At 38.2% G+C, this 27,577-nt stretch overlaps 1 protein-coding gene and 2 long non-coding RNA genes across 3 annotated transcripts in view; 2 read left to right on the forward strand and 1 right to left on the reverse strand.

Moving 5' to 3' along the window:
* LOC124644245 (unextended protein-like) overlaps positions 1–27,577 on the forward strand; it is a 58,698-nt gene that overhangs the window by 17,276 nt on the left and 13,845 nt on the right. The window lies entirely within an intron of this gene.
* LOC124644248 lies at positions 24,641–25,708 on the forward strand. The gene is made up of 3 exons (XR_006986039.1): positions 24,641–24,795; positions 24,884–25,082; positions 25,379–25,708. It is a non-coding gene; the product is annotated as an uncharacterized LOC124644248 (long non-coding RNA).
* LOC124644247 lies at positions 25,707–26,842 on the reverse strand. Its single transcript, XR_006986038.1, has 3 exons — positions 26,314–26,842; positions 26,086–26,225; positions 25,707–25,955 (listed from the first exon to the last, which is right to left on the reverse strand). It is a non-coding gene; the product is annotated as an uncharacterized LOC124644247 (long non-coding RNA).

Consider the following 27,577-nt stretch of genomic DNA (forward strand, 5'->3'; position numbering starts at 1 on the left):
TGAAAGTTCATGATATAAGCCTTATTTTGTTAGTTGTAGAAACATGATTAGGTAACTTTTATAACAGAGAAAAATATATCAAACATACCTCTTTTTAAAAAGAGATTCACATATTATGGGCAAACGGGACCGATTTAAGCCTCTTAACTTTTTTAGTAGTTGAGTATATACATACTCTTTAAAATGGTAGTAGGAATTTTTATTAAATTATCATTTCTAAATATTAAAATTACAAAACCATTTTGTCGCTTACGACTTTTAGTTATAAGCTAGCGCGCGTATTGTTATCCTCGCCCCGCTCAGACGCTCCGACCCCTTTTGGCGCCTTAGATGCGCGTGCCGGTTATGGAATTATTGTTGACCACTTCCTCGCCTTAACAGGTTCTGCCAGAACCCACGCCGTCGTCTCTTGAAGTAATATTACTCATACATATACTTAGTTAAAACTTTAATTTATAAACACCGAGTATTCATAAATAAAACTATAAAATCTGTCTTGCGTGTGATTGTTTATTTTCTGTACCTGAAAATATAAACCTCTCAAATTAAGAGATTAACAAGTTTGAGATTAACGGCTCAAGATACAAAAAATCGGAGGGCTGCCCCACCCTGAGCCCAAAGCTGGCTACGCCCATGAAAATGTCTAGGTACGTCTGTATGCGAACCAGGATTCCCCGCGTTCGTCGTGAGTGACATAACTGACTAAAATAGGCTGTGACGTCTACACGCCCGAATATGATAGCAGGAAGTGGGCAGATCATTGTAATGCTATTTGTAACTCATTTAGTTATAGGCAGTGTCGTAGGGCTAATAAAAATCCTGATGGCCTCTGACGTGTTATTGTAACAACGATTGATACAGACCATCTCAGTTACCCAGGCACGGAACAATCCAGGCTGCTTTGGGAAAGTTTATAAAATCTACATGGTGATTTCGATCCTATGTGAAACCAAAACCTGGGACGGTAGTCACGCTTGCGACCATTAAGACCGATTGACGGGGTCGAAGAATGCTAAAGACACTTAAAATCTTCCCGTACTTTGTAATATGTAAAACATCTATCTACATCTGTATACATATATGTATAAAAGAAAGTCGTGTTAGTGACACATTTTATAACACGAGAATGGCTGAACCGTGTGATCTGAAAATAGGATTGAAGGTAGCTTAGACCCGTGAGAAAGACTTAGTTTTGGTCACCATCCGGCTACGTGAAGCAGTTATGTCGAGACGCTGGAGGAAACGCGTGCAGTAGCTAATTTTAATTGTATACAATTTGAAGCCTAGACTGTAACTTAGACTAGTGAAGTCAGACTCAATTCCCACGCAGACTGAGACGCGTCTGAGTATATAGTCATCATCTGTCTAGACGAGCGATTCACGTGCTGTGTGCAACGGACTTTGTAACGCATGCCTCTACGCTATGTCATATCTGCCAGTTTTATTTGCGAAAATGTGTTGGAACAAGCAGCCAAGTGTAGAGGTCGTAAGAGTTAAAATCCTGAGTGGAAACTGTTCGGATGTTCGTATTTTAGAAGAATCTTTTAGTAATACTGGGTTTAAATAGTGTTAGATTATTGTAAGTGCTATGTGTAACTTTGAAGCCGGCCACCATTGACAGATCTGTTGTGCAGCTTTATTTCCAAAAAATATGTTTTTCAACCTAAGAGGCTGTTTATTGCTTATCCTGAAAAGTCAATGGATACCTAGAATGTAAGCCAGGATTTTCTAAAAAAAAATCCTTGCTGTGCCGTTCTGCCAGTGGTCTCAGATCACTTGTCAATTCCAAAAAGATGTTTTATTTTATATTTTTCTTAGTAGCCTATATCCTTTTACTTTTTAACGGTCCACATACTTCAGATCATTAAGATGCGAGTCTCCTATAAACCTAAATATGAACCACATAATATTAATAGCTGAAGTTATTGGCACTAGTTGCCAGGAGGACGTCGCTTGACGTAGCAATCGCACGTCATAGCGTCATGAGCGTGATGTGGGACACTTGGCTATGCCAATTTTTTTGTGTTACGTAATCGCAATTTTAAGTTTTCACTTTCATTGTACTGTGAAGTGAAAAAGTATTTACACATTAAAAAGGTGGAATGATAACGTAAAATATCTCTGTCTTATGTCTAGATTTGTATCTAATAGGTATGTATATGATTATTTCCATCATCTGTCTAGTTCTTTTCCGTCTATGTTGGAGTCGGCTTCTAGTATAACTGGATGCAACTGGATACCAGTATTTATACCGGGTATTTAACGTGCTTTCCGAAAGACGCCTCATGACACCAAACGTTGCTTAACCTTACGATAAAGAACCTAATACCATAAAAGGACAAATGATAGCATGAAAAAAAAATTAAACACTATCACCTTACTTATAAAATCTCTAATCACCTTCTAAGCAACATTTTAACTAATCACTACTTAAAGTCTTAAGTAGTGATTAACATGCTTAAGCAACGTTTATAAGTAAGAATTTTCTTAAACAGCCCTTAAGTATTACTTATATTTAATTCACGTTTATAAGTAAGGCTGTAAATTGTGTATAATGTACGATGGATGGATTGTGTGAAAGTAGATATGGTAAGAAAGAATGTTACTTGTGAGATGACGGCAGATAGAAGAGTATGGAAGAAGAAAACATGCTGCGCCGACCCCAAATAAAATTGGGATAAGGGTAGGAGGATGATGATGAAGTAAGGCTGTAAATCTACCTGAAATGCTTAGGCATGATGTTATCTCATACAACTTTAGAAAAACAACTTTTTATTGTTATTGAAAGTGTAAATATTTATGTGCCCGATTGTACATTTACGTTTGTTATTATCGCTAAACTGTTCGTGTATCGGCTTTCTCCAATTTTGATCGTTATTTCGGTCGCTAACTTTCAAAATTTCAGTTTTTGGTAATTTCTGAACTGCATGCATGCCTTTTAGCAATACTTATAATGTTACAGGATATCTAATATACTGAAGTGATTTTGTTCTTCTTAAGACAGCAGTTTGACAGTTCTCGCATGGTCATTTACTGCGGTTTTCAATAACCGATCCGATCTGGGTTTCGCGATTGTAGATTGAATTTGACAATAGCTTCATATTTTGCAATATCTAATCGAAAAACAACGGATGGATCTGTTATTGTAATCCGCAGTTAGCCAAATAACTATTCATAGACTGGCAAAGTTATTTGAAGACCACTGTACTTCGGGTGAAAAGTTACCCCATCCATCGCAAAAACGCAACAAACTGGAATTTCCTAGGAACAGTTAGAAGTTTCAGAATAAATTATCTGGATGAGTCAGAATGTTCTAATTCTCAACATTTGCACCATATGTGAATATTGTAAATAGATTAGTCATGATCCGTTTCTGTTAAATGATATAACGTTCCCGTTATAGGATAATAGCCGATAGCAACAGAATAAGTTCGTAAACATATGAACTTGTCTGTCTGTCCGTTTGTCTGTCACCAGGCTGTATCTTGACCGGGATAACCAGCTGAACACAGATCTATGACGTATATTTTCTATGGGTACAGAACCTTAAAAAATTTGAACAGAAAATAGGAACCGGCTTCACAAAACACTATTATTATTTATTATTATTTTTAGCCCATACTGTCCCACTGCTGGGCAAAGGCCTCCCCATCTTGCTTCCACACTTCTCGATCTTTCGACCGAGCCCACCAGTCTCGACAATAGGCGTCAAGGTCGTCACGCCATCTCTTCCGGGGCCTACCCCGCCTGCGGTGTCCATCCTGAGGTGTCCACTGAGCGACGATAGTGGCCCATCTTTCTGGATGCATTCGGCTGACTAAAACACTAAAAGGAACAAATTAAACTTCTCACATGGCTAGTAGAAAACGGTGTCTGCATGTCTGTTTACTGTGTTTACTTGCCATCGACTGCTATAGTCGTCTCAAAAGTTTTATTATTTACCTTTCAGTGTTTACCTTACATGCTTACTGGTCCTATCACAAATAGGTTTATTTGTTTGCCACGCAGTGGCGTAGCGTGGGGGGGGGGGGGGGGCAGGGGGGCAAATTCCCCGGGCGGCAGCTTTTAGGGGGCGGCAAAATTTACAAAATTAAAAAAAAAATTGTTCGCAACTAGTATCTGCGCCGCTACATAAAACTGTCTAACAATAACAAGAACAAACGTGAAGTAAGAATTAAACAAGAAAGTTGAAACTTTTTAAACTTAAAATTAATTATTGTTAAAATTTGGTACTTAAAACATACCACTACATTTTACGTAATTTTGGTTTTGAGTCTTAAATAAAAAATTATTAAAATTTCGCGCTCGCTTCGCTCGCGTATTCACAAACTGTAAGCTCTTGATTTTGCATTTGTTAACAAACAAAAAGTTAAGTACGTTTGGACTAAATTTTACGTAATATTTGGTTTAAGTCCGATAAATATTTCGCGCTCGCTTCGCTCGCGTATTCAGAAACTATATATTATGGCCCTTATTTTTGCATTTGTCAACAAACAAAACGTTAAGTACGTTTGGGCTAAATTTTACGTAATATTTGGTTTAAGTCCGATAAAAATTTCGATACAATTATTTTAAAACCTTCAAGAAATCAAGTAACAAAGATATAAAAGAAAAGTCTTCTTGAGAACCTCCCCCTTCTGCCGGGGCTGCGGGTTGTTCGAAAGAGTTACCGCGGCTCTGGAACATAAAAGGCCTTCGACGGAACACGACGGTTTTTAGTCAGTAAGAGTCTGACACTCCCTCACTATACAAAAAAAACCTACAGGCGCTTACTCTATTTGCTATAAAACCTATTTTCCCAACTAAAATTTCTTATCTACTATAGTTTAACCTTTTATCTCGCCCTCCTATAGTAGGCGTTGCCAAAATATGCAGCCGGTGACGTCATTGTTTTGATGAAGCTAGGACATTGTACTCAATTGTATCATGTGGTGGCTTCAATCAAACCAATTACTGACGGTTTTATAAGAGAAGTGCAACGGGAGGGATATTAGTCAATCCCAATAATACTGTCATGAAAGTGCGTATCGCGATTTTAAGTCTTACGATACCAGTCTTACCAAGGGGCATCGGATTGCCCAGGTAACTGGGTTAAGGAGACTAGGTAGGCAGTCGCTCCTTGTAAAGATTCCGAAACTTATGAACAGATTCTTAAAGATCTCTCTTTCACTCTAAGGTTGGCTGTAAGAGAACCCAACACTGGGTTAAGCTCGCCGTTGTACATAATGTCAAATGTATTTATGTGTGCAATAAAGAATAATAATATAATGATCTTTAACTGTTAAGAAGCTAGATTATCCCCTACTAACATAGGCTAAATTTTATCCCGGAACGGGTAGTAGTTCCCACGGGACGCGGGAAAACGGCTAGTCCTTATCAAAGTAATTTTTCAATCGCGTATAACATAGATAATGGACCTGTTTTACGTAAACAGTTGAAAGATATGAATCATACAGTTAAAATTGTATTATTACCGTGGGAGTTATTTCCTCTTAAATGACGCGGATGACAAAAAACATTCTACCGACTTTGTATGCAGAAATGTAGTCACTTTTATTTATATTTCTGATTCATTATTTTGTGAAAATGTTAAATATTTATTTAAAAATGCATAAGCTGAAGGTTTACCTGTTAATATCTCTACATAACGTTAAAAGATGATATGAATAGGAAGGGAGTGAGTGTCAGTATGACAAGTGACAGGGGAAAATGGAAGAAAATGACATATTGCGCCGACCCCAAGTAAAATTTGGGAACAGGGCAGGAGAAAGAAAGGTAACGTATACACAACAGCGACTGCCTAATCTTCCATAACTAAGTTGCTTAAGCAATATGAGGTAAGATTACTTCTCACAACATCACCAACTTTTGTTTTTAATAATATTTACCTCGTTGGTCTAGTTTTCCGGGTCGGGCTAAAATCATTTTGTGGGTTTTAGAAACTTTCACAAAGCAGTTCGGAGTCTGGAAGTTGGTGATTTGCATGTATTGGAGAGCTGTCGGTCCTGCTTGTGACCTCTCTACTGCTGTGTCAGATTATCGTCCCATCGCGCTATGAGTGTGTAGGATTAGAAAGTGCATCTGTAGCGCAGGACAAACCCAAGCAATGCTTGTGCATTCTACTGGCTGTTCTTTCTATATGACGGCCGCCGTGGCCGACAATCTGCTAAAAGGACCCCCTCATCATAATATTACATAGTTAAATATAGTTTTCAAGCCAGTCACAGCCATTCAGCAACTTAGCAGAGCGTCTGCCATATAAAGTCGGTGTAAAGTAAAATTACTCTGAGATCACGCAAACTCAAACAGGAAATAATAATATGACAACATTATCTTTCACTGATATATCTGACTCATACATTTCTGTAGTAATCAGTGCTGTGAATTATATTGAGCAATATTCGTGTTTGGCAGTCGCTCCTTGTAAAGCACCGGTACTCAGCTGCATTCGGTTAGACTGGAATCCGACTCCAACATAGTTGGGAAAAGCCGAAGCAGATAAGATGTTTGTCTGATACATATAATATCTGACTCATAAATTTCTGAAGTAATCAGCAAGTTCTGTAAATTGTATTGAGCAATGTTATTTTTATGAAGAGGAAAAAGGCGAGGGATTCCCGCCGAGAATCCATTTAAGTTGGTACATAACTTGATGATAATTCTCCTAGCCGATTATCGGCTGCGGCGGCTGTTCTCATGTAAGGAGATTAGCCAACTTCGCAGGACATATCATAGTGCACGCACATTTTCGCAGACACAGGCAGGTGCACTCAGTATTCCTTCACTCACATAGCGCGATGGGACGACAATCCGACACCACCGGGGAGAGATCAAGCGCAGGACCGACATTTACGTGCTCTCCATAACTAGCTGAACAGTCTCAATATGACTTTTGTAAACTAAAATAAACTTAGCTTTTAATAAAATGTCACAAGAAAAAAAACAAAGTGTTCCTCTTTAAAATATTAGTATAGATGACTCTGAATGTAAGTATATTTGTTTACCCACTGTAAACTGCTGAATAAAATAATGATAAACAAATAGAGGTCATAGATTTTCCTTCTCATGTTTTGTAATAAAATTAATAAACCTGAATTAGTCATAGCTAGTAAAACTTCTAAAATTATTTCATACTAGCTTCTGCCCGCGACTTCGTACGCGGATCCTGTCCCTTATGCCAGCGACTATGGGGTCAGCAAAATCAAAGATCTGAATAGTCGCAATAGACGTGACCATAGGGATAAAAGTAGTGATTCTAATTAGACCGCATTTAAGTTGTGTGTGGCAAAAATATTACACGTAGGTATTATTTCGTAAAAAAACATTAAATAGATGACAAAGTCGTGGTGACTTAGTGGAATTCGTGGTGGTTTAGTGGGTAGAGAACCAATCTCTCAAGTATGAGCGTGCGTCTTTGATTCCAGGTCTGGCAAGTGCCTGCCAATGCAACTTTTCTAAGTTCGTATGTACTTTCTACGTATATTTTGGATACCAATGACCGTTATTTGGAGGGGATGTTAAACTGTAGGTTCCGACTGTCATTGAACATTCTTGGCAGTCGTTATGGGTAGTCAGAAGCCAGTAAGTCTTACCAAGGGGTAACCGGGTTGTGGAGGTCAGATAGGCAGTCGCTCCTTGTAAAACACTGGTACTCAGTTGCATCGTGACTGGAAGTCGACCCTAACATAATTGGGACAAAGGCTCTTGAGATAATAACGACAATAATAATGAGATATATGCACCGCAAGACATCTGAGGCTGATGACGGGGAGTAGCGACCCCGCGGGGCTATATATACTGAGTTCTCCAGGGAGAGTATACTGTCCCCCATCTCCGGCCGGTCGGAGTGAACCATGACGGGGGTAGGTCTCACGCCTCTGGCTTGGCTTGGCCGTCCAGAGTGGAGTCGCTAGAGCAGGATTAGTGGCCCTGCTCGGAGGGTAGGTGCCTCATGGTAAGCACAGGGAGCGCGTAATCCGCGTTTAAAGTCCGCCGAGGTATCCTCACCCTTCAGCCGCTCATGTCCCTATTGCCCTCTTGTTGCTATTCAGTGACTGGTTACAGTAAGTGAGGTGGCGAGTCTCCACCTGCCGTTTTTACATGTACCTAATACATTGTCATCCACTAACATCCCATCAAAATAGCCCAAGTAGTTTTCCTCCATAGTTAGCAATAGTTTAGCACAGAACCGGGGATTGTCTTTTTTTTAACGACGTCCACCGGGGATTGTCCTTGGGTTCATTTCTATAGTGTATAAAGGGATAATCGTCGGTTTTGTGTCACCATTTCATTAAAGTTGTCTCAAAAGGGCTTCAGCGTGTTGGCTTCGACCCCACGTTTGCCTCCCAAAAATTTGGAACTCTGTAGTCCCGAGGTCTGGAAGAGATATACAAAATAATAATGAAGATAAAACGCAACAAAGTTAGAGAGTGGAGGCTCGTGACGCCACGTCTAGGTATGTAAAATTTGTACTAAGCAGTGACTTAACACGAAATTCAAGCGTTGTTGTATCTTCGTTATTATTTGTTTGTGAGAGAGAGAAAAGAAAAATGCGTGTCCATTATTTTAGGGTTATCTAAAAGACGGACTAATTACTTATTTTGATTCACTATACCTATTTCATAACATTCATTTCTATACATTTCAAGTGTAGTATTGCTCTTGAAGTTCCACATCAGGTGTTCCAGATCTTCGATGTTTACACGTCAATAGAGAGTGCTTATCAGATTGAACCACTTTTGCTAAAACGTCATATCTTTATAAGCTATAGTCTAGCTGGGCTCCTGGGTTTCCACATTAGGTGTTTTACATCTTCAATTTTTATAAGTCAACAGAGAGTGCTTATCAGATTGAACAACTTTTGCTAAAACGTCATACCTCTATATGCTATAGTCTAGCTGGGCCCCTGGAGTTCCACATCAGGTGTTTTAGATCTTCAATTTGTATAAGTCAATAGAAAGTGCTTATCAAATTGAACAACTTTTGCTAAAACGGCATACCTGTATATGGTACAGAGAAGCTGGGCTCTTGGGGTTCCACATCAGGTGTTCCAGATCTTAAAATTTATAATCTCAGCTGAAAATGCTCATCAAATGAAACAATTTTTGCCACGGCACCATATTTGTATCTCTTATAGTTTTATTGGTCTGTTGGAGTTCTGCATCAGGTCTTCAAGTTTCGAAGATAAATTATAGCCTATATGTTGACCAGGCCTAATACTGATACAATAAAGAAAAAATCATTGAAATCCGTTCAGTAGTTCGGAAGATTAGCGTGTACAAACAAACAGACATACAGACATACAGACATACAGACAAACAGACAGAATTTTTTTTTTGGATTTGTGCTCCATTACTGTTTCTAAACCCCACCCAATTATTATTTTTTTAATATATTCAATGTACAGACACAGTTTTTTTACAGATTTATTATATGTATAGATAATGATATAACCCTAAAATAGATTTTTCCTCATTATTGTGACCGCACTCAATACATATATAATTGAAAATATTTAGTGACCATAAGCCGCGGTTTCCCGCACCGGGATAAAATATAGCCTATGTTTCCAATATCATCCTCCGAGCCTTTTTCCCAAACTATGTTGGGGTCGGCTTCCAGTCTAACCGGATTCAGCTGAGTACCAGTGCTTTACAAGAAGCGACTGCCTATCTGACCTCCTCAACCCAGTTACCCAGGCAACCCGATACCCCTTGGTTAGACTGGTGTCAGACTTACTGGCTTCTGACTACCCGTAACGACTGCCAAGGATCTTCAATGACAGCCGGGACCTACAGTTTAACGTGCCATCCGAAACACAGTCATTGGTGTCTAAGATATACTTAGAAAGTACATACAAACTTAGAAAAGTTGCATTGGTACTTGCCTGACCTGGGATCGAACCCGCGCCCTCATACTCGAGAGGTTGGTTCTTTGCCCACTAGGCCACCACGACCAGTCCTGGCTTTCCAATAGTGAAATAATTTTTCAAATCAGTTCAGTAATTTCGGAGCTTTATTGGTACAAACAAATGTTTCCTCTTCATCTGTGTATAGTAATATAGACTATTCTAGACTAATAAATATAATATTGAGGATTTTTTTTTTTGCTTCTTGCTTCTTTGTTTGTATTGTAAAGGCTCCGAAAGACCTGAAACGATTTGAAAATTCTTTTATTGTTAGAAAGCTAAACTCGTCCCGAATAACATACGTTATCTGGGTACAGGCTGTAGTTACCACGGAAACGCGGGTGAAACCGAGGGAAAACGGCTAGTTACTTACAGAAGTATAGACTAGCTCGAAAACCTCACTTATGTAGAACAATACTTGCTAGTTAGGCGTGCAGAATTTTAAACACATTCAAATTGAAATCCCGCTAGATTTACAGTTATACGCCAAATTGTAAATGAGAAATGGCCAGCACTTGCGTTTGCGCAGTTGCTATTTAAGGCACATTCTACAGGTATACTACATAACTACATAGATATAATATATCCTTACTAAAGCCGACGCCAACAAACTAGGGAAAAAGACTAGCCAGATAATAATGATGATATCCTTGCTGAAATACAATCATACAGCTGAAGAGTTTGTTTCTTTGCTTGAACTTGCTAATCTCAAAAACTATTGGGGTGTTAAATAGCACATTTATCGAGGAAGGTTTATGGGCTATATACTTATTATTTTTTTTGCGCGAATTAGTTCCTACTGAAAGCGGGTTAAACCGCTGTTGGGAGCTAGTGCTTACTAAACTTCTGAAATCGGGAACGGGGTCTGTTATGCATAAGGAGAGTTAATAATTGAAATGAAAATGTTGACACCGCTTTAAAAAAATTGTTTAACAGTGCTTTTTTGTTGCCTCCATGATCTCTTGGCTCACGAAGCAGTCGCCTATCAGCTTTAAACCACTCTTTAACTAAAGATACAGTAACATTCTAAATTAAAACAGTTAAAAAATTACACCCAATAAATCAAAATCTCCTATTGCCGTATAACTAACTGCTTCCAGAATTAAGTCATCAGTTACCAGGCACTTAAAAATAAAACCTTCTTACGCAATCTTGGCTGAACGCCGAGCGCCATAGCCGTACAACTGACGTAAAAATTCAAGATGGCCGAATTGGCGGGAAAATTTATGACATCGTAAACTTTGAACGTGTTTATGAATGCGAAATTATGTTTTATTGTTCTCTTAGACGCTGGTTGATATAATGAGTCGCATATTTTAATATACCTATAGTATTTTTGTAACTTCTTCCTGCCCCTGTAAACGATTTTATTTCGTCGTCGGCGCAATATGTTTTTCGTCATTCATTCCTCTTTGCCAGTTGTCATAGGTACTGAGATAGGTACTATAACGTTAACTGCACGTAACGTATCTTATTAATATCATCTCTCAGACAATCCAACCATCTTTTCTTCGGTCTTCCTTTTCGTCTTGGAGTTTCCTGCCCGTTCTTCTCCATAGGAAGCTACTTTTGGAATGAGCAACTAGAATCAAACTTAGTTATATTTTTGACGTTCATAAGTGCTTGTAAAGACCTAAATGAAATAAATGATTTGACTTTGTCTCCAGCCATCCATATTCATACTTTTGCACAATTTAACTTTTAAGATAACCGAACCATTTGAAGTTTTCAAATCGCCGATTTGTCAAATAGGCGGCATGTATACGGCTGGGTATGGTTTGGTATTGTTGTAGTTAATTGGTGCAACTCACACTTAGTTTAAGTTTTTTTTGTAATTGATATTTATCTTTCGATTTCAAAAACCTCGAGCACGCGTCTACCATGTGTAAAATGTAGACGATCGCATATTTAGGATTAATGCCTGCGTGGGATGTGGCCAGATGTATTTACGTTATTCATATGGTTTTTGCGTGTAAATATTATTTTTCTGACACGCTTAAATCTGTATAGTTTATGGCGCAGAGGAAATACAACAGGTTTTCGATTTTATTGCTTTCAGTTACTGATCAATTCTATACCAGAGTTCTACAGCATCCAATCTACTTCCAGCGAATAAAATCAAGTTCCGCTCAACCATTTTACCGTCAAACCAACGTCTATACATCAAATATGATGCCATTGGGCCATGTAAAACAGACATACACCTCTCGTGTCATGACCTGCCTAGCCTTTTCCCAACTATGTTCGGGTCGGCTTCCAGTCTAACTGGACGCAGCTGAGTACTAGTGTTTTTACAAAAAGCGTAAGATTACTTCTCGTGTCATATAAAACTTTAAAAATTTAAAGCAGAAAGTAATTTGTGAATAATTTTTCTTAGAGAGAAAATTCCAGTAGTATCCAGTAGACACAACTAGTATTCGGGTCAGGGTTCCTCACGCAAATAAACCTATTTGATTGGCAAGAAAGGGGAGCGGTGGGTGACATCATATTACTTAGTGTTTGTTCTACATATAATAATGGCTTCAAGACTTTTGGCTAGGAAGAAAATTTGGAATCTTGAGTCTTGCTGTTTCTCTTTGGGTAATCTTTTCGCAAACTATGTTGCGGAAACTGCTTTAGAGGACACAGCTGAATACTGACTCTCTGATCTACTCAACTCAGCTGACAGGGTTTTCAAAAACCTACTCCTTGATGACCCAGACTAGCTGTTTCCTGAGGTTTCGCTCGTATTTGGGAACTAATTGAAGCATGATAAAAATAACTGTCTCTAGAATTACTTGTTGTGTGTAATGTTTTTTTCGGAAAGCGTAACAAACCATAATTAAATTGTGTGTTTGTAGATAATCTGGATTCAAGTAGTTGAATTTCATTATATTTTATGTTATAATGTTGTGCACTTTTAATTTTCTCTTGCCTATCGCATCTCTCTATCGCTCTAAGGTTTGCTGTTAGAGAACCCAACACTGGGTTAAGCTCGCCTTTGTACATGTCTTCTCTGTATTGTGTGTGATTTAAATATTTTGTGTACAATAAAGAATAATAATAATAATAAGCCCCGCAGGGCATCTGAGGCGGATGACGGGGAGTAGCGACCCCGCGGGGCTATATATCCGAGTGCTCCAGGGAGAGTATACTGTCCCCCACCTCCGGCTTGCCGGAGTGAAGCATGACGGGGGATAGGTCTCCCGCCTCTTGGCTTGCCTTCATCGGCCGGTCAGAGTGGAGTCGCTAGAGCAAGGTTAGTCCTGCTCGGAGGGTAGGTGCCTCGTGGTAAGTGGCGAGTGGGCCGGTGATGCTGGACCCACAGGGAGCGCGTGATCTGCGTTTAAAGTCCGCCGAGGTATCCTCACCCTTCTCAGCCGCTCATGTACCTGTTGCCCTCTTGTTGCTTTTCAGTGACTGATTCCCGGGGGCCCAGTAAGTGAGTTGGCGAGTCTCCACCTGCCATTTTAACATGTATTTAATACATTGTCATCGGCAGGTGCCATAGTTCCCGTAGTTTCCCCATTCCTAGTCCATTAGCATCCCATCACAATAGCCTAAGTAGTTTTCATCCATAGTTAGCAATAGTTTAGCACAGAACCGGGGATTGTCCTTGGGTACATTTCTATAGTGTATACAGGGATAATCGTCGGTTTTGTGTTACCATTTCATTAAAGTTGTCTCAAAAGGGCTTCAGCGTGTTGGCTTCGGCCCCACGTTCGCCTTCCAAAAATCCGGGACTCTGTAGTCCCGAGGTCAGAAAGAGACATACAAATAATAATAAAACACCAAGAATAGTTTTCTTCTCTGAACGAGATGAAGGATTGACTGCGAATAAAACTGATCCAAATTAAATATATCTGTACAAAAGCAACTGCTTCCCCAATCGGGTATTCGCAAATACCCCTGACCTCATTCCGCTACCAGATGGCGTAGTTAATTTGTTTTACTGGAAAATTCTGGAACTTTCTTACAGATGTGACTTTTGTCTAGTTTGTTGTAGCCAGAACGGGAATAGTGGTGTCTACATTTTAGCAGATAGGAGGGATCGTCGTTGTGATGGGAATTTATTTTAATTGAGTCATGTAGAACTCTTGATTTCTCGATGTGCCAAACTTGTTCGCGCACTTTTCTTTATTTGCATTGTTATGTGTCCACTACAATTTCTTACTACTGTTTGGTATGTTAGCTAACTACTCATAGTTTAGTACAATTAGGCATCAGCGTCATACAGAATTTTACACTTTATAATCATCATCAGCCTTTTTATCATCTCACTGCTGAGTACAGACTTCCTCTTCAAAGTGAAGGATATTTTATAACTGACCCTTATTTATTGGTCTCTCAAGTCACGTTAACACAAATACTTAACGTGCCTTAAACTCCGTTTTCTTAACAAAAATAATGTAACCTTGGCTCTGTAAGTAAAACTTCAGGTGATAATTGCCCGAGACATTTACAGATCAACTGGCCTTCGCCTGCCGGTTCAGTTTTATGAGTGTTAAACAGTACTGTGAGAAAATTGCTGTTGAAGTAGCCTAGTGCCATAAGATATCCGAAAATAATGCTCGGTTCCTTTGAAACCGTGGTGGATAATATACTGCACAAAGACATGGTCGCTAACTATGGGCCTCAAAAGAAAGCATTTTTTATGGGTAGTCATCAAATGGCCATTGAATAGAATAGAATTTATTTCCTTTTTAGATATGCCATAGAGAATGCCGCTGTGGGTTATCAGCGTTAGGGAGTGTCAGACTTTTACTAACTTAAACCCATCATGTTATGTCTTAAGCCCTTTATGTACCAGAGCCACGGTAATTATTTCAAACAATCCCGCAGCCCCGGCAGGCTCACGAGGAAGCCCAAAGTCACTCATACGAGTAGTGCAATGAGAGCTATGCTAGGAGTTTCTCTGCGAGATCGAATCGGAAACGAGGAACGCAGGAGAACCAAAGTCACCGGCATAGCCCGAAAAATTGCAATGCTGAAGTGGCAACGAGTAGGGATATAGGTCGCAGAACAGATGGCCGATGGTGCTGAAAAAATCTCGAGTAGCGAATGTAAACATTTTGAAATAAAGCAATGACATAGCTGTTAAAATGTTTAACAGTTTGTCTGACACTGATAACTAAAAGATAGTATCTTATCTTTGCTTCTAAATTAGAAGATTAGGATTTGCATACATTTCTGACGTGTGATGTAATTTTCACGCATTTTTTATAGCGATATTAAGTAAATTAAATATATCAATGCGGATATTTCCTTTTGTATAAACTTTTTACAAAAAATATAACCAACTTCAATAGTAATCTATGCTGAAAACCGTATTCAAATCGATTAAGCCAAACCAGACTTACAGAGGCACTGTAACTCTGGCGTAGTCGGTTAAAACTTGCATAACGCGAATGAATTCATAAAAGTTCTTTTACCGACTTCAAAAGAGGAGGTTCTATTTTGGACCTGCTTGTATGTATGTACGGGGCTATGGGAGTGAAGGAATAGTGAGTGCACCTGTGTCTGCGCAAATGCTTGTGCACTATAATATGTCAAGCGCAGTTGGCTGATCTCCTTAAATGAGAACAGCTGCCGTAGCCGATTATCGGCTAGGAGGACATCATCATCATGTATGTATGTTAACAGTGTTAGTCACGGTCTTCTCACTGTAAGTTACGGTTCTATAGGACAGGATAACAAATATTTATTTTTTCTTCCTCCGAGCCTTTTTCCCAAACTATGTTGGGATCGGCTTCCAGTCTAACCGGATGTAGCTGAATACCAGAGCTTTACAAGAAGTGACTGCCTATCTGACCTCCTCAACCCAGTTACCCGGGCAACCCCATACCCCTTGGTTAGACTGGTGTCAGGCTTCTGACTACCCGTAACGACTGCCAAGGATGTTCTGTGACAGCCGGGACCTACAGTTTAACGTGCCATCCGAAACACAGTCAATGGTGTCTAAGATATACTTAGAAATTACATACAAACTTATAAAAGTTGCTTACAAATATTTCCTCAATCTGAATATTTATTATGATTACTTTACCACGAACCACACAGCAATTACTCCAGCTAAAATCATAGTAAACCCATAATTTTTCCTCCGAGGCCCATAAAATTAAGTATTTCCAAAAACCATACTCTATATTAGCATAGATAATAATATTATAATAAATCGTTCTGCACGGAAGCTTCTCCCTGGGCGGCCATATTGTCGAATTTAACGCCAAGGCTTTTTGTCTATGGTCACGCGATGGCAGAATGGATATTTAATTAAGAATGAGTGCTTTTATGAATGCTGTTTTCGTAGTATTTAGGTAATTAATTGAAACTTGGGTTTGGTGGTGAATAAATTGGTTATCTACTTATGTAGTCTTTTAATTGTTTGGTTTGATCAAAAGGAATTTTTGATTTTGAAATGTGGTAACACTAACTAGATTAGTAGGTTTGTTTACCCTAACATTTCTTCTCTGGCCACTGTACAGTTTGCAATGTTTATAGCGCTTTGTGAGTTTTCAAAACTTTCACAAGACAGCTTAAATAGAAGGAGTTGGGGATATATATTATAACTCCGTAGACATTTAAAGCAAGACACCCCGACTTACCCAGTAGCAGCAGATGTCAGGCTGTCAAGCAGATCTGAGAAAACTCTGACTCGAGCTTGTTGGGTGACTAAACCACGTTCACAAGATAAGAAGAGGACCTTTCTTGTCACTACATAACTTTTCTATCAGTTCCTGAGAGTTAGCCCGATGGTTGCTTTTTTTTTTTTTTTTAAGGAAATCTTAAATGCAATTAATATTTTTAGTCGTTCTGGCACTGGCCCAATACCTGATCGTTATTATGTGCGTAGGTACTACCAATCATGTAATTAATATAATGATTTAAGCCAACTTTTAACCACATGGTACCTGATCGCAAATCCCTATAATTACTCCGCCAGGTGTGGTTCACACTCTCACTGCCTCTCAAAGCGACGTTTAATTATATCTAACACTTTAGGCGTGACTTCCACTCTTGGAACTACGCCAGTTGTCTAAAACTGTTGGTAAGGAATTATGGGGCAAATTACTTACGGTGGATTTCTGTAACGTATCTATCCGCCGTTGATATTTACAAACTTAAAAATATTACTTACAAGTAAAGATCTAACAACTAAAAATAATTAAAAAAATAAAAAAAAAACAGCGAAAATCTATACATATAATAAATCTATAGAAAAGTAATTTTTGTACATTGAAGAAATTGACAAAAAAAATAGCCAGCATTTTAAAGGATAACTAACAGAACCCATTTCCATCATTTTTGTCATTTTTGTCTGTTTGTCTGTTTATCTGTTTGTTTGTTCGGGATTCACGTAAAATCTACGAATTAAATGCAGACAATGCTTATATACAAAAATTATACGTAACTTGGGGTATTACTTAGTTTTTGTTTCATCGAAATCGATTCACTCTATCAAAAAATATGATTAATTTTGTGAATTCAAGATGTAAAATATTACGACACGCAATCTATTTGTCAAAACTGTACATTTGAATGTTGTACTTATATTAGTTGATCGGCCTATTATTAATCTTTTCACAGAAAATCACACCTTTATAAGTAACTTCGGAAGAAAAAAAATATGAAAATTTTGTTTAGCTAAGGTTAAAGTAGCTCCATCTTCTGTGGTAAATAAAATACATCAAATTTGTCAAAGGAGCGAGGTGGTAAATGACAATATTACCATACATTCTTTATAGAGGATTATTATTTCAACAGATGGAGTTGTGTATTTTCCGTAATTCACCATATTTTAACACGTAGTGTAATTTTTCGATAGACATTTCAATAGTGTTTGTCAGTTTGCCGTGCCACATCAAAATCCAACTATAATTATTACCTTGATGAAAAGAAAATTAATAGTTCTCAGCCAAATTTAAAACGGTGCCATCTAAATTATTTTTTGAACATTATGTCAAAAATGATGACTTTATTGGAACAATTAATTATCATTTAAAGTTACAGATGGAGTTCATATCAGGATTTTTTCATAAACATAGTTTAGCTTATCTTCCACTAATGTGGTGGCCTTAAAACAAATTACTTTGAGTGAGTAGTATTAAGTAGACCTTAATTATTTTTTCTGATGCAAAATATGTAAACTTAATCCTAGAAGAAATTAGGATCTATCTCTCGCAAGCGCTGCTAAGCGTGAGGTAGGTAATGTAGGATTCTGTAGCTTTAAAAACAAGCCCAGATACAAAGTGCAGATAAGAAATGGGAGCTCTCTTTATTTAATACCATACACACGTAAAATGCTTTATGCGTCTGAAAACGTACAAATTACGCGCCGCATTCCAGAGACATGCTTACTTTCAACTTCTGATCGCAAATACACTGTTCACGATTACGAACAGTCTCAGTAAGACCCGAACCAAGTCTAAAAACACTAAAAAACACCTTTTATATAAAACTACGTTTGATGTCATTTAATCACAAAGACAGAATTGTTCTCTGTTGCAAATCCTATCCACCTATATCCTATCCTAATCCAGAATGCATTGCAGGTGTGCATTGCACAAAAACCAATGGTATCCTATTCGATAAGTCAAAAGAGTTGATCTGCCAACGTCAGCTTCTGCGCTAAGCAAGTGTTCTTAATAGTACCATCAGAATTACATTCATCGTTGAATGAGGTGAATAAATTTTCAGAAACCACAATAACAGTAGGAGCCAAAGCGTATTATCGCTTCATAGAGCTCTGATTGGCCCCAGGTGACCAAGTCAGGTCTGATTTGTTCGTTCATCAGATCTTTGAAAGTGTTTCGGTGGATACTTACTGTCGTCCTGTTTACGTGTGACAAAAAATATGGTATATAAACGTCCTCCGCAAGAGCGAAATTTTCCCGGTGTGCGGTAGTGACGCACAGTATACAATACTTATGTTTCTTTTGATTTGCTGGCTCCACCAAGAAATGACAAATTGCGAGCCTACATTCTGAAAATCTTGGCAAAACTACAGGTTTCAAGTACGAACACATGAAGTGGACTCTCACAGATACGTACATTTTGCCTATTCGTGAACTAATGCAAACATTTCGGTGGAGTCCCGGCTTAGGCCACCACATTAGGCGTGCGTGAGTAGCGCGGGCGCCGCGCGTGCGTCGCGAGCGCGTTGCGTGAGCGTCGCGTTTTGCTGCCCTGCGGCATTTGCAGCGCGCTCGCGGCGCGCACGCGCCGCTCTCCTTGACGTTTAACTGCTAAGGCGTTTAGCGGGCGGCGGGGATAGCGGGCGAAGGGGTAAGAACGCAACTCGAGCGCCGCGTGCTCGCCGCGAGCGCGTCGCTTGCACTCTTCACACATGCCGCAGGGCAGCAAAACGCGACGTTCACGCAGCGCGCTCGCGACGACCGCGCTACTCACACGCCCGAGGATCACGCACGCCTACTGTGGGGTCAGCCTTACCATGAGTAAGTGAAACTATCCTACCCTATGCGCCTGCTGATGATGATGACTCATTTTATCATCCATCCAGCTATTCCCCAACTATGTTGGTGTTGGCTTCCAGTCACCGAATCTGTTTGAGTACCAATATTTTGCTTGGAGCGACTACCTATCTACAATCCAGTCAACTACACAAGACGATATCCATATTATGGTAAGACTGACAGACTTTCTGGCTTCTGATTAGTCGCAGCAGCTGCAGAAAATGTACAAATGACAGCTTTGTCAGACTCAAAGCATGTAGACATAGATTATAGCTGTTTCCTGTGAAAATTACTTACGCACCATACGTAATAATTTTCCAAATTGGCTGAACAACGTCACAAACTTTACTTCTTTTGTTTAGATAAATGGTCACATCCACACCACAACCTTGATCAATGAATCTATGCGACTGCTAAGTGCTAATCCTAATTATACTGTCACGTGAAAGAATGCACCTACGGGATAAGTAGTATTTTGACGATTCTATATTGCCCACGCAGACGAAGTTGCGGGCAACAGCTAGTAAAATTAATAAAAGGAAAAAAAACAGCTGAGAGTTAGGCGTCATGGGTTATATCCAATCTCTAATCGAAAATAGGTGGATATGTTATAGAGACAGTATATATTAATTGTTTCTGGAGCCTGAGTAAGCCGGGACTGTTGTATTGTTCGCGCGAGTTACCGCGGCCAAAGGGGGCAAAAAGGAACATGGTGGGTTTTAATCAGTAAAAGTCTGACACACAACGAGAGCGGTACATAATTTGATGATTTCACAAACTACAAAGAATGAAAAAAGGGGGTTTGGGAAAGAAACAATTCCGAACTTACACTTGAGTGCAATAAAATTGGGTCAAAACTCACCGAAATATTTAAGTTATTAATTACGCGAAAGAATGTACACTTATCACTACATAACACATTCACCTAATCGCTATGCTATGTTTACTGCCTACAAGTGTTATTTAGTGACCTATCTATTTATAAAACTCATGACCTACTCACAGTTGAATTTTAAGTAGCAAGATGTCTGCCAAATGATAATGTTAGACGAGATTCCTAATGAAAGCGACAGTTTACATAACATTTGGATAGAAATGTAGTAATGAATTGCTGATTTATTTTAGAAATTAAATTATTTGCGTGTTTTTAACTATTTTTGATGTGTTTACAAACATATTTAAAACAAGCTGACAAGGCTTAAAAATATTTTGGTTCCGTTGATATGACGCAGCAGAATTGTCAAATAGCTTTTCTAATCATCTCCGAGAATATAGGCAATACATTATTTCTGCTAATTTATTTTATATGGATCTTAACATACCTCTAGCAGTCGTTTCTAAATAAAAAACAAAAATATATCTTAGAGTCAGCAAATTCTAGAGATAATGTATTCAGTAGAAAGATTTTCCCCTTTTTAGTGTTTTCAAGACAGTTTCGTCTACGTCTCATAGAAATTAATTTCGCTCCCACATAAAAAGGACTATACCTTCCCCGCTAAATGAGCTATCTAAAATCGAAACAATTTTTCAAATCACACCAGTAGTTCCTGAATAGCACCAGGGCTCTTAAAACTCCATCATCTGCCTACCCTTTGCCAACTATGTTGTGGTCGGCATCCAGTCTAACCGGATGCAGCTGAGTACCAGCGTACCTCATAAAGCTCAACCACAAGATGTGATGAAAACCAGATGCACATTATGTTCAGTACTTCAAAGTGTGCAGATATGAAGATATTTGGCATCGTATTCATGCTTCAAATAATGTTGATAATTTAGTAGATTGTGTGATGTATGGTCTTGTTAACTACAGTCTATCCTATGTACTTAAAGTCATCGTTTTCTCAACTATACAATTAATCTTTCCAAAAAATGAATTTGGGATCTACCACACTTCTCTGTCTTACAAGCCATATCGTCTTTCACAGTGTTTATTGACCGGGTCCTCGCTCGTCTCATTTCTCACAGCTGTCTCCTTTCATATTTGTCTGTCTGTCTTGACACATGTATGTCATATAGTCTTAAACATAGTTCATTCATTTCTTCGAGTCTTTCGTACCTATCGTCTTTCACACAGTTCATCCATTTCTTCGAGTCTTTGCTCGTCCAATTTCTCTATATTTAACCACGTTCATGTTCAAGACCTTCCCTCCCATCTACTTATACTGTGTGTGTATGTATTTCTTTCAACAACCTGCCTAGCCTTTTCCCAACTATGTTAGAATTAGCTTGTTGCACTCTAGTTGAATGCCTGGAATCCAAAACCTAGTTACCCGGATTAGTCCCCTTGGCAAGACTGGTTGTCAGACTCTCTGGCTTCTCGTAACGACTGCCAAAGAAGTTCAAGTGATTATTGTTAAAAGCAAAATCGTCGATTTTTAAATTCACAGTAAAAATAACAAAATGTCAAAGTTATCTCGCTCCGTCTATCCATTTGAGCAGTCTGTCATAATGTTTACATAACACGGATTTTAAAGTATTATATTTATTTGCACTTTCAATACTTTAAGATAAGACTACACAATGGACTAGAGAAAAATCTTTGTGTTAATAATTTTGAATCTTCACTCAAAGCTACATTTAAGAGCTAAAATGTCTGTCACGCTTTGAACCAAATTGCTGAAATTATTAAGATGGTATTTGGTCAGGGGAATGGGCCGGCTCTACATAGACCAAATTCCGTTATTCAAATATCTCGACTCCGCCCACTCACTAGCATCCCTGAGTGTATAAATTCTGAATCTCCATAAATTGTATCAGTCGGATTGTAGGTATTATAAACCGCTATGTTATGGTCTAATCTTTTGTGGATGCAGTTGACAGTTGTTGTCAGTTAATACAAACCACGATATTCCTTAAGCTGTCAACTGCAGAAAAGACGCGGTAGCACCTTTACGGTGATAAGACCGCCCATTATGTCACCTATTTCAATTACTTTAAAGATCAAAATTGAAAAATGGTGCACTTAATAAAGTACACATTGTATATATTACTATCTATTTACGGCTAGCCGTTATCAAAATTTTCTTAAGAACCTAGTGAAACTACAAAAACCTCTCTACAAACAGTATATTTTTACAAACATATGTGTCTACCAATTCGTTAACACTACTGAATTCATATGTTTCGAGTACAAAACACACAAACATGGGCGCGTGACCTCATTAGTACTGATAGCAGTTCGTCCGAACGTACACTGTGAGGCAGAAATATTGGCGCCGTGTGTTTCTGTGGAGATGGCGCTGATGGGTTAATTTTTGGAAGACAAATTGTGAAGAAATAATAATGGTTCTTTATGTGTTTAAGATAGAAGGACGCGATAAATGCTGCATATTAAACCTCAAGCAATTTAATTGGATTTTTAGCAAAAAATAATAAAAGTTTTTTTTGCAAAAATTATATCATAAACCCGTGATGCTAATTTACCGTATTTATAAATAACACTAGAAGTCCCCAGCACATACAGTATATGTCCGTTGGAGCTGTTTCTGGGAAGAACTCGCTGATCGCTATACAGTTGGAAAAGAGTAGCCATTATGCCCCATCTAGTTTTCGATAAAGGAAATTAGGTCCATTTAGGTATATTATTTTACTAGCTGTTTCCCATTGTTTTGCCCGCATCTTATTCGAACTTCCCACGCCGGTTTCGCTCACAAATCGAACTTCTGGCTGTAGCCTTCCTCGGTTGTAATAAATGCGCCAGAGCTTTCAGCCTAACTTACAACTTCATAATGGCCCTAAAAATAAAGGTTACACTCAATAATGGATCTGAAGGTTACAATCATAATAAACTCCAATAAACCACGATATATTGGGTCACCTAATTCTCATAATACGCGTCGCGGGACTATAATTCATCGCCTATAAAACCTATTCGATTCGATACTTACCGATTAACTATTTGTGACGTCATCGTTATGAGGAAAATGGCTTTAAGTATTTAATGTGAGTAGGTAATTTTATTGCTATTTGCGGCTTTGTATTTATTTTATTAACATATCAATACTAATGTAATAAAAAGGATTTGTTTGTTTGTACTGTAAATGCTCGGAACGTGATATGAAAAAAATATTTCTTAAATAAAAAAAAAATATTCAGTTGTTTTTTTTTACCAAACGGTTCTAGTTATGTATTTTTAATAAATACACATAAAAAGACACGGTGAAGCTTAATTCTTAGCGGTCAGGAGAAAATAAAAAACATTACACCATTCTCTCCACTGGCCCACTTATTCTGTCCGCTCGTGTAACAGCAACTTGACATTGATTATATTTGTATGAATCACAATGTTCGATTGTACATTGTGTGTATCTATACTTACATTGTTTTCCTTAACTTTTCGTGTCAATTGGATAACCTACTAGTTGAGAGGGTGGCGTTGACTCTTTTATTACATAGCTAGCCGTTTTACCGCGGTTTCACCCGTAAACACTGCCCGTACCGGGATAAAATATAGCCTATCTTATTCGGGAAGAGTGTAGGTTTCCAACAGTGAAATAATGTTTCAAATCGACTCAATAGGTTCGGAGCCTTTGGGTACAAAATATACTGGGTACTTTTTTGTAGATAGATATTAACAGGCCCGCCGCTAGCTGTTTGTTCGCCCGCGTGCAAAACTGATTATGCCGCCCTACGACTACATACGTTTTGTCAAAAAATATATAGGGGGGGGGGAGGGCGGACCTAGGTGGCCCGGACCCCCCCCCTCCGCCCATTCATAATCAATGCAGTGCAATCATTACCCCCCATAGTGGCCTGGGGGTCTACTCTAATTCAACGAAACGAAACTTCGATATCGAACGAAATTCAAACGAAGTTTCGTTAGTGACCCTACTCTATTTCATTTTCGGATGCGCATACGAAGTTCGGAACCATAGACAATTTTCGTGAACGAATGGAATCTATGATATTGTGTGGGGCTTTTATGATGTCGACTAAACTAAGTTACGGTTTTTACTTTAACTTGAAATTATTAAACTTTTCAGCTTTACTTATTCATGTAACATTATAAATGTGATTCATTTCATATTTCTTGTAATATTCATGCAAACAATCTAAACTTTCAGGCAAAAAATATATTTTCAACTACTTTCGACTCGACACTATAAAAAACCCTTTGACAGTCATTGCTAACCAACTAATTTGAAGAGTACTATTTCATGCCAAAAATGGGTAATCACGGATGTGAACCAAAAATAGCTACATAATACAATCTAATCATAACAAGTCGACTTAAGATTTTTTGTTTGAATACTTTGATAAGTTTTCTGAAGTGTGTTTCTCAAGTGTCGTATTTAATAAATCATGTTTCCAAGTGCTTTTATGCCAAGGTACGAGTTCCCTAAGGAAGTATTATGTCGTACTTTACGTACTCCGACTTCTACGTACGTCTGCTGTATTTTGGTTCACAACAAGTTTTGTTTTGGATTTAAAAACTTCGTGAGTAGATATCATACTAAACAAATGCAATATTTGGTTTCGCTCTAACACCATTGCCTTTTCTAATACTAATCATTTATATTTTCAGTTTAAAATGGCTCCATATACGGGGTTCGGCAAATCCTCAACAAATCGAAACCGTTCTCAATTTCCTGGACGAACATAGAGATTTAGCTCGCGGGAGATTGAATAGTTGAACCCAGCCAGGAAGATAACCTGAGAGTCCAGCTGTAAAAGCTGCCTAAGTACCACCACCATTGACACAAAAATGCCGACTTTCACACCTTGTAAGTATTTTACTGTGGTATATTGAGTAATGCTATTGTAAATAAATTGTACACAATATAGATAACATTTTTTTTAGTGTATTTATAAGAAATACTCTTCATAAAGAATACAGATTAACATTATACTATTGAATAATGATTGCATCTTTTTTATTATGTTTGCATATGGTATTAAATGGGTCAAGTGTTAAGTTGAGAACTTTTTGTTGTTACTTAACCCGTTCAAGTGTCTTAGCCATATTTTGTTTACACTGTTGTTCTGAGCTATTGACTAAAATTGGAATGTTGTTTTGCAGCCTCTCGACATACACACTCTACAAGGAGACTGCCTACTACTAGGAGATTACAGAGGATGTGCCAGCACAGGTGTAAGAAGCAGATTGTATCAATATGAAGAGGAGCGTGCACAGAGAGAGACGGTGCAAAACGCAGAGCTTGCAGGCATCAGGGGCGAATTGGCAGGCATCAGTCCTACCCTGTTGCAGCTGCATAACACAATAAGGGAATATGTGGATAGGAATTAAGATTTTGTTAGTGTTTTGTTAGTCATTAATTGTGTTTAATATTTCTTTGTTATTAATTTGTAATGTTTAAACAGGGTAATAGTAAATAAAACTTTAAGCATATAATTTATTCTTTTATTAAACTCTAAAGGAAATAAATAACATCATGTCAAATACTTAAAATCAATAAACATACATATTTTCTGGAGCATGTTATGATGTGCTTGAGTAGAACTTTGTCCTACCTATTCCTTTCCAAAATGTGCACTAACAAAGCTCTGCAAAGTTGTATCTGCCTTCAAGAGAATCTTCAACAGCTTTATCTATCGGTGTCATCATATGCTCCCTTAGAGAGAATACCCAGAGTCACCTAAAATACACATGTATATGAAAATATGTGAATAACACTACTACACAATAATATAAATGTGAAAGTTTGGGGTACCGCTTTTGTCCCAACTTGTACAAATATATTCAAAATGCAATAAAGTTAAACATACCTAACAGATAAACTGTTTCATTCTGGAGACCCTCCAAGTGGCTTCTAATATCACACTCTCTCCAAATATAAGCATCATGTGTGTTGCTCCACCAAATGACACATCCACATTTGTTATATAGTATCGCTGTCACATAATATCTGGAAAATAATAAAGGATTGATCAGCATCATAATAAACAACAGTCAATGCCTCAATTAAATCATTAATGTTTAGTTCTTATACTTACAACTTGGGTGTTAAGAGAATGGAAATATTTTCGATTCCAGAAGGTCTAGCAATTGCAATGTGCATTGTTTGGAGGTAATAAAGGCACGAATTCCTGGCACAACCCTTCGAAAAATTGCCGACTGAGTCTGTGATTTCCTACAAACTCTACGTCGGGAATTTCGCTAATATTTAATTGATTGCGCAAGCACTGCCGGTTCCTTCTTCGCTCTACATGATCTTCACGTAAAGCTGCTTTGATTAAAAGCATTATTGTAGCCTTTGCCAATAATTTTCACACAAAATTCACAAAACGAAAAGTAACACGAAAATCAAACGATAACTCCTTTGGTTTCGTTGAATTTGAGGTTAAAATTCCGAAGTTTCGTCTGTCAAACTCAAATATTCGTTCGTAGCATTTCGAATTAGAGTAGGTTTATAGACAATAAACGTCAAACAATCTTCGTTCGTACGAAATTTCGGAACGAAATGGAACCGTGGTAAGAAGTTCGCGAAATTTCGTACGAAACTTCGTTTTTCGGTGAATTAGAGTAGACCCCCTGGCCCCTATGTATTGAAAGATTGTGATTAACTTAAAGTAACGCTCTTAAATATCTATAACACTGTTTAAAGTCAGTAAAATATGTTATTTGGTGGGTTTCCCGTTGAAAAATCAACTTATAAGACACATGTCATATGTAAGGAAGCGCGAGCGGAGCGAGCGCGAAAATTTTTTAGTCTAAGGACACAAAACAAATAAAAACCACTGTAAATTAACAAAGCAAAGTCAAAAAGTAAGATATGCACAGAAGTGAAGTGCAAAAGCCGCGAGCGAAGCGAGCGCGATTTTTTCCTTAGAGTTTCCATGAAGTAAACATATCATAAAAAGCCATAACGGACGTGCGCGAAAAATTTTTTTTCGGAATTGAATGCCTCAACAATTAAACAAAGATAAAATGCGATATCTGACATGGAGCCGCGAGCGCAGCGAGCGCGAATTTTTTTGGGGATGCAAAGGGTGCAACAGTCAAAATTGATAGGAGACGACCAAAGCTAGGGCGGCTTTTTCCGAAATTTTATTGGTTTAATTTTGCCGCCCCCCAAATAGCATTTGCCCCACGCTCCGCCACTGGTTGATCTTAAATCGTTTTTAAGAATCTTTAATTTTGAAAATGTCCTTTCAACAGATGTACCTAACTGAAACCGGCAGTGTAAGTAATATTCTTAGCGCTATTGCTGTGTTCGGAAATATTGAAATCAAATCATTAGTAAAAAATATTGTATTT

Source organism: Helicoverpa zea, chromosome 29 (assembly GCF_022581195.2).
Source record: "Helicoverpa zea isolate HzStark_Cry1AcR chromosome 29, ilHelZeax1.1, whole genome shotgun sequence".
NCBI lineage: Eukaryota > Metazoa > Arthropoda > Insecta > Lepidoptera > Noctuidae > Helicoverpa > Helicoverpa zea.